General features: G+C 39.1%; 1 pseudogene; it reads left to right on the top strand.

Moving 5' to 3' along the window:
* The first annotated feature begins 5,035 nt into the window (after window positions 1-5,035).
* LOC101358512 (heat shock protein HSP 90-alpha-like) lies at window positions 5,036-6,898 on the top strand (annotated as a pseudogene).
* Window positions 6,899-8,331: the final 1,433 nt, after the last annotated feature.

Raw genomic sequence — 8,331 nt, 5'->3', positions numbered from 1 at the left:
TAAATACACACTTACCTTCCTCTGGTCCTATTTTCTATCCATTGCCCACTAGTCACATAGGTGTTGTCCAAAGTTTTAGTTCCAGGTATTTATGAATGTTTTGGATATTCTCCCACTCCCCTATTTAGTACTGAAATTAACTTTGTCAAGTTATTTACCCAAACTTACTTCCTTTTTATCTTATAGCAGTCTCGTGGATTTATTTCTCTTCTAACTGGAGTACATCCTCTAACAGTGTTTTCCAAGAGAGATTTTTCTGTTAACTTCCTTAGTCCTTTTATGCCCGAAATTATGTTTATAGCATCTTCTTAATTTAACTTTTTTTTCTTTTTGCTGAATGTAGATTCTAGGTTTGAAGTTCTTTAACACTTTGAAAAGATAAGCACCTATCTTTTTGCCTCTATTGAATAGAAATTAGATGTCAATTAGATTCTTATTCCTTTGTGGATAATCATCTCTTTTTCTCTAGCAGCTTTTAGACTTTTGCCTTTGTCTTTGTGTTTTTAAATTTCCCTATATGTTCATGAACCTATCATCCAGCTCACTTATCCCTCTTCCAATGGAATCTGTTGTTATTATTTATTTCACCTATTGAAATATTTATTTCAGTGATTAAATTTTTCATGTCCAGTTTTTCTATTTGGCTGTCTTTTATAACTGTATTTTCTTGCATCATTTTACCATTATCCTTCCTTTTCTTTTTGAAGATAAGCTTATTATAAATTATTAATCTTTTTGTTCTATTAGTTATCATTTATGTTGTATAGATTGTACAGTTTGCTGTCTTTCTTTTACAGTGGTAGTGCTTCTCAGATGTCTTGTAATTTTTGCTTGTGAGTTCATTTTCCCTTGGGGATATTAGCTATCTTGTCTTAAAAACCCTTTGGAAACCCAATTATTTTCTCCTTTGAAATTTTGTTGATACCATGTGTTTTTACCAATGGAAGGCATGCTGATTAAAGGACCAATTTAGAATTTTTGTTATGATTTATGGATTTTGATACCTATTATCTGGGATCACATATGTCCCAGTGGACACTGGACATAGTAAATCCTACTGATATAAGTCAATAATAAAATCTTAAAAATTTTTTCTTTTTATTTCTTGAAAATTTGCAAAACGTGAGGTAAAACATGAAGGCACCTGGCAATGGCTACACATACATTTTATTCTAGCCTCCTTCTTCTTAGCCTTTTTATTATTTTTCATGAAACTTTTCAAAACATGGTACAATGCATTCTTCCTTACTGCAAAAGCAGTACTTACAGCCTAAATAAATAAAGCCAAAGGATTTTTTATCTTGGGAAAATTACCACTGCAACACATCCTTCATTTACTGCAAAAGTAGTAGTTACAGCCCAAATAAATAAAACTGAAGAAATTTGAGTTTCAGAAAAATTATCCCTACTATGTGTTCTTCCTTATAACAAAAGCAGTTCTAACAGCTAAGAAGCAGAAACAGCTGGCCTGGAATATTGCAGACCCACTTACAGTGGTGCATTCTACCTGCTACATGTGGAAGCAATGATTGGACCCTAAGATCGAATGTAGGGTAAGAATAACTTATGGGAATTCGAGCCTCTTGAAAAGTACTATTGCAATGCATTATTCTTTATTGCAAAGACATTACTTACCGTTCAGAAGCTAGAAAAGTAGTCTTGAAAGATTGCCGAGCAACGACTCAAAGCAGAGCAGGGAGCCAGTAACAACTGGAAACAGTGAATGTTGTCAAGGAGAAAACGGCCACTATGAATGAAGACTGACCCACTGAAAAGTGGATTCTGACTCATAGCGACCCTCTAGGACAGAGTAGAACTGCCCCATAGGGTTTCCAAGGAGTGCCTGGTGGATTCAAATTGCTGACTGCCCTTTTAGCAGCCAAGTTCTTAACCACTACACCACCAGGTTCTGAATGAAGACTTGAAAAAAACAAACAAACCCAAACGTGTTGCCCTTGAGTTGATTTTAACTTATAGCGACCCTATAGGACAGAGTAAAACTGCCCCATAGAGTTTCCAGGAGCAGCTGGTGGATTCGAACTACCAGTCTTCTGGTTAGCATCCGAGCTCTTAACCACTGAGCCTTTCTTGTGATAAGTACATTCTCAGGAGAACATTGTAACTGGGAAACATAGCTACGAGGCTTATCTCACAGAAATAAAGGTAAACCTATCAAAAGTTTACAAAATTCACACACCCGGGAGACATCCCCTAACATAATGTACATTCTACACAGTAATGAGGCTCCAACTCAGGGTTCTTCAGTTTCATGCATTTCAAAAGGTTTCTATCTTGAAGGTAAATGTGTTATAATCGAACTACTGCCTTGGCAAAGAAATCCAGAGGCATAAAAAGTGGTTGGGATACCGTACATTCCACAAGTCACCAAAGGGTTAAGTTGTTACAGGGGAAGGGGCCAAAATCCAAGCCCCAGCATGCGCTGCTCCTGTTGGGTTTATGAAGGTGATGGGGTAATGAGAGGTGCTAACAGCCTGGGCTTGACTCCTCCCATTTGCTAACCTCTCACCAGGCACCCTGCTTGCACAAGGCGAGGGGGCTTCCTGAGCATTCCTATTTTCTGAGCAATGTGTCTTCCTTATTAATAATTGACCCTGGTGGTGTAGTGGTTAAGAGCGCAGGCTGCTAACCAAAAAGGTTGGCAGTTTGAATCCACCAGGCGCTCTTCGTAAACTCTATGGGGCAGTTCTGTTCTGTCCTACCGGGTCGCTATGAGTCGGAATAGACTCTACCGCAACGGGTCTGAGTGTGGAGGGGTGGGGAGGAGAGAACTCTCAAGGGCTTGCGTTATGGATTAAATTGTTTCCCCAAAAAATATTTGTGGTAAATCCTAACCCCTATATGAGTCGGAATCCACTCGACGGCAAGGGATTTGGGCTTTTTTGGATACCTATGTGCAGTGGCTAAGTGTTCTGCTGCTAACTGAAAGGTTGGCAGTTCGAACCCACCAGCTGCTCTGAGGGAAAAAGTTGTGGCAGTCAGTTTCGGTAAAGATTACAGCCTTGGAAACCCTATGGGGCAGTTCTGCTCTGTCCTATAGGGTCACTATGAGTCAGAATCGACTCAACAGGTTTTTAAAAACTGTGAGGAAATAAATTTCTGTTAAAGTCACTCACTTGTATTTCTGTTATAGTAGCACTAAGAAATTAAGACAGCTTGCTAGTCTCCTGCACCTTATTTCCTGCTCTTCACTTCAGTTGAGTGCAGTGCTTCCTTGACTTTTCTCCCATTCACCCTCTGGAGCTGCTACAGGGGACGGCAATCCACCCAGGCCGGTGTGGTGGAAGCATGGGGCACAGCTCGGAGGCCCTGATCCCACAGTGGCACCTGGCCTTTTAAATCGGCTCTGAGCTGCTCTTTCCTCCCCAAATCAGGTCCTAACCACCCTCTGTCTCCCCGGGACTCCACACAGTCTTCTCTTTGGTTCTTCAAATTTGTACTCTTCCTTTTACTTCTGAGGTTTCCCCAGGGTTCAAATAGCAGAGGAAACTGGCAGCCACTTGTCAGCTCCACACTTCTCTGAGTTTTCTGTCCCCGACTCCCACCCCACCTCCCAGGAAATGTTGCTCACTTCTCACAGTTGCCTCTTCAGGTAACAAGGCTGCCCTGCTCTGCCAAATTCTCTGCTTTTTCGTCTGCTTTCTTCTTCAAAATTTTTCTAAAACCTCTCATCTACTATTGACTCCTCTCTAGATCATATTGTCCAGCTGCGTTTATACTTCTTTTCTTTTGCTTTGCTTCTGTATCTGTAGAGTTTCAGGAAGTAGAGGAATAGAAGCATTTGGTCAATTGACCATGTTTAAATAGAAGTCTTCCAACAGGAAATTCTTAGAGAACTAAACAAACTGATTCTCAAGTACATCTGGAGGAAGAAAATTTTGAAAAAGAGAGGTGACTTGCTCTATTACATTAGAACTATAAGAGATAAAACAGTATTGTATTGGCATGAGAAAAGAAAAAAATAGATTATTAGAATAGAATACAGATCTGAGAAGCAGATAAAGTGTGGGTGTGCATAATTTAACTCATAAATATAAGTAAGCATTTCAAATTAGTGTCAAAAGAATGAACAATTCAATATTTATTGCTAGGGCAACTAGCTATGTGCTTAAAAAAATTGATGTGGACCCCTTATCTAATGCCCATTCCAGATGGATTAAACTGATATGTAAAAAAACTATAACATTATTTGAATAACAAGAACAATAACTAAAATGTCGATCATTTAGCAATGCCAGGCATGGTTCTAAGTGCCTTCCATGGCATGTATTATTATTGTCTCTGTTTTGCAGGGAAGCAAACAGGCATGGAGCCAGCAAGAGGCAGAGTTGAGATTTGAGCCCACAAAGCCTGAATCTATAATCTATAGGTGAAAAAAAAAAAAAAAAAGTTGGGAAGGTGACAGCTCTTCTAAGAAACATAGAAGACCAAAGCCAAAAGGAAGAAGAATTGACAGGTTAACAAACATGAACATCCGACAAGTCAGTATGACAAACGGCATCATAAACAAAGTTTAAGACAAGAGACTGGGAGAAAATATTTTCAATATATCTACTAGACAAAAAAAAGAGCCACTATAAATCAAAGAAGAGAAAATAAAATAACCTAATAAACAATGACAAAGAACGTAAATAGACAATAAAATGAGTAAAAGCACAAATGGTCAAAAAAACACATATAAGATGTTTAAAAACAAAACAAAATGAAACCCAATGCCATCGAGTCAATTCTGACTCAGGGCGACCCCACAGAGTTACAGAGTAGAACTGTTACAGTAGAACGGTTCCATAAAGTGTCCTTGGCTGTAGAGTTGATATCCTTGATCATTAATACTTTCTACTTGAACAAAGAGATCTTCCTCAGGAAGCTGATTTCAAATTCATCAGATGCTCTGGACAAAATCAGATATGAAAGCTTAACACATCCCAGTAAGCTAGACTCTGGGAAAGAGCTGCATATTAACCTCATAACAAACAAGCAAGATTGAACCCTCACTATTGTGGACACTGAAATTGGGATGACCAAGGCCGACTTGATCAATAACTTTGGTACCATCATCAAGTTGGGGACCAAAGCGTTCATGGAAGATTTGCAGGCTGGCACAGACATCTCCAGGGTTGGCCAGTTTGGTGTGGGGTTTTATTCTGCGTATTTGGTTGCTGAGAAAGTGACTGTGATCCCCAAACATAACGATATGATCAGTATGCGTTGGAGTCTTCAGCAGGAGGGTCATTCACAGTTAGGATGGACATAGGTGAACCTATGCATTGTGGAACAAAGAAGACCAAACTGAGCACTTGGAGCAAAGAAGAATGAAGGAGACAGTGAAGGAACATTCTCAATTTATTGACTATCCACTTACTCTTTTTGTGGAGAAAAAGAGATAAAGAAGTGAGTAATGATGAGGCTAAAGAAAAGGAAGATAAAGAGGAAGAAAAAGAAAAAGAAGAAAAGGAGTCCAATAATAATCCTGAAATAGAAGATGTTGGTTCTGATGAAGAAGAAGAAGAAAAGAAGGATGGTGACAAGAAAAAGAAGATTAAGGAAAAGCACGTTGACCAGGAGGTTCTCAACAAAACAAAGCCCATTTGGACCAGAAATCCTGACAACGTTACTAATGAAGAATATGGAGGATTCTATAAGAGCTTGACCACTGACTGGGAAGACCACTTGGCCATGAAGCATTTCTCAGTTGAAGGACAGTTAGAGTTCAGAGGTTTCTCTTTGTCACAAGACGTGCTCCCTTTAACCCGTTTGAAAACAGATAACACTATTAAATTGTACGTATGCAGAGTTTTCATCGTGGATAACTGTGAGGAGCTAATTCCTGAATATCTGAATTTCATTTGAGGCGTGGTGGACTCTGAGGATCTCTTTCTAAATACTTCCCGTGATATGTTGCAACAAGGCAAAAATTTGAACGTTGTCAAGAAGAATTTGGTCAGAAAGTGCTTAGAACTCTTCACTGAACCGGCAGAAGATAAAGCTAACTACAAAAAGTTTTATGAGCAGTTCTCTAAAAACATTAAGCTTGGAATACATGAAGACTCTCAGAATCAGAAGAAGGTTTCAGAGCTGTTAAGATATTACATATCCACTTTGGGTGATGAGATGGTTTCTCTCAAGGACTATTGCACCAGAATGAAGGAAAACCAGAAGCACATCTACTATATCATTGGTGAAACCAACACCAAGTTGCTAACTTGGCCTTTGTGGAACATCTCCGAAAGCATAGCTTAGAAGACATCTACATGATCGAATCTGTTGATGAGTACTGTGTCCAACAGCTGAAGGAATTTGAGGGGAAGACTTTGGTGTTGGTCACCAAAGAGGGCTTGGAACTTCCAGAAGATAAAGAAAAGAAAAACAAACAAGAAGATAAAAAAACAAAGTTTGAAATGTCTGCAAAATCATGAAAGACGTCTTGGAGAAAAAAGTTGAAAAAGATGGTGGTGTCAGACCAATTGGTCGGGTCGCCGTCTTCCTTGTCACAAGCACATATGGCTGGATGGCAAACATGGAAAGAATCATGAAGACTCAAACCCTAATAGACAACTCAACAATGGGCTACAGGGCAGCAAAGAAACACCTGGAGATAAACCCCAACCATTCCACTGTTGAGACCTTATGGCGAAAGGCGGAGGCTGACAAGAATATGTCTGTGAAGGATCTGGTCATCTTACTCTACGAAACCACACTCCTGTCTTCTGGTTTTAGTCTAGAAGATTCCTAGACATGTGCTAACAGGATCTACAGGATGATCGGACTTGTTCTGGGTATTGATGAAGATGACCCTACTGCTGACGATACCAGCGTTGCTGTCACTGAAGAAATGCCATCCCTCGGAGATGACACGTCGTGCATGGAAGAAGTCTACTGAGCTCTGCCTGAGGAATCACTTGTACTTGTGTTCAATACTTTATCCTCATTCCCTCTGATAATATATTTTCAAGGTTTTTCTTTATTTTTGTTAACATTTAAAAAATCTGTATGGTATGACAATAACTAAGGGGAAGATAAGATTTATTTCTACTTCTAAGCGTGATATCGTGATACTTTAGGCACTAAAGCAGAACTAGTAATTTTTTTCTAGTTTCACGCTGGCTTATTTAACAGATGGCGGTAATGTCTGTTGTAAAGTGTATGTAATCTAATGTTAACTCAGTGGTCTAAAGTGTTTAGCTATTACGTGTATTCCTTAGGAAGCCAAATTTTTTGTCACTGAAGTGCTGAGATATACTTTGATGTTTACAAGAAAAATCTTTGTTAAAATAACTTGAGTTTCATCTTCTCATATCTTCCTTTTAAAACTTTCACCCCCTGTAGTCACCAACTCTGCATGTACTAGGCCTCTAGAAGTTAGTATGTTAAACTGAACCAACTCAATGGGACCTAAGTATCCATAGGGCTTGCTTTCCAAAGAAAAAAGTGTTGATTAGAGTAGCAAAATTATACACCTACCTAGGCTATTATAAAGGCAGTTTGAAAAGTAACTCTGCTGAGTTTGTAAGTGGAAGTGTAATGCCCAGATCACCTGCTGTGTCAAAAGGTTGTAACAAATACAGTTAAATTAAAAAGGGGGAAAAAAGTACTCTTGGCTGTAATCTTTGCAGAAGCAGATCGCCAGGCCTTTCTTCTGTAGCACTGCTGGGTGGGTTCGACCCACCAATCTTTTGGTTAGTAGACCAGTGAAAACTGTTTGCACCACTCAGGGATCTTAAAAGGTGTTTAACCTCACTAATAATCCAGGCAACGCAAATGAAAATGACACGTCACTTTTTGCCTTTTAATTTGACAAAGAGTAACATGGTTGATAGTGCTCAGTTTTATGGAGGGAATGCCCACCTACACTACTGGTAAGTATTACTTGACTTTACATAATGATAGTCTCTTTATAAAATTAAAACAAATATAAATTTAAAAAACCATGTTTAAAAGAATACTTATTGAGGCAATAAAATTGCGTTAAAAAAAAAGGCATGATGAACATAGGATTCAAAATGGTGGTTGCAGGTAAGAGGAGGCAAAGGAGTGGAATGGTGTTTACCGTGTGGTTATAGATAAGTTATTGTCGAAGTGTTAATTTTAATTTTAGTTTTAGGTGGCGAGTTTTAATTTTAGTTTAGTGGTTGGGGTTCAAGGAAACACTGAGCTGGCAGGATGGTGAAACTGCACAATGTTAGCTTGACTCAGCCCCAGATGTGGCTTCCTCATGTGGCTCCACGTGAAGTGGTCCACATGTGTAGGAAATGAGGACTTTGGGAGCCAGGTCAACTGATAGCAGAGATATTGTACATGGAAGAAGATGCAGTG

Source organism: Trichechus manatus, unplaced genomic scaffold (assembly GCF_000243295.1).
Source record: "Trichechus manatus latirostris isolate Lorelei unplaced genomic scaffold, TriManLat1.0 scaffold00094, whole genome shotgun sequence".
Classification (NCBI taxonomy): Eukaryota; Metazoa; Chordata; class Mammalia; order Sirenia; family Trichechidae; genus Trichechus; species Trichechus manatus.
Note: the sequence above shows the minus strand (reverse complement) of the source record. Positions and strands in the feature narration are given on the sequence as shown.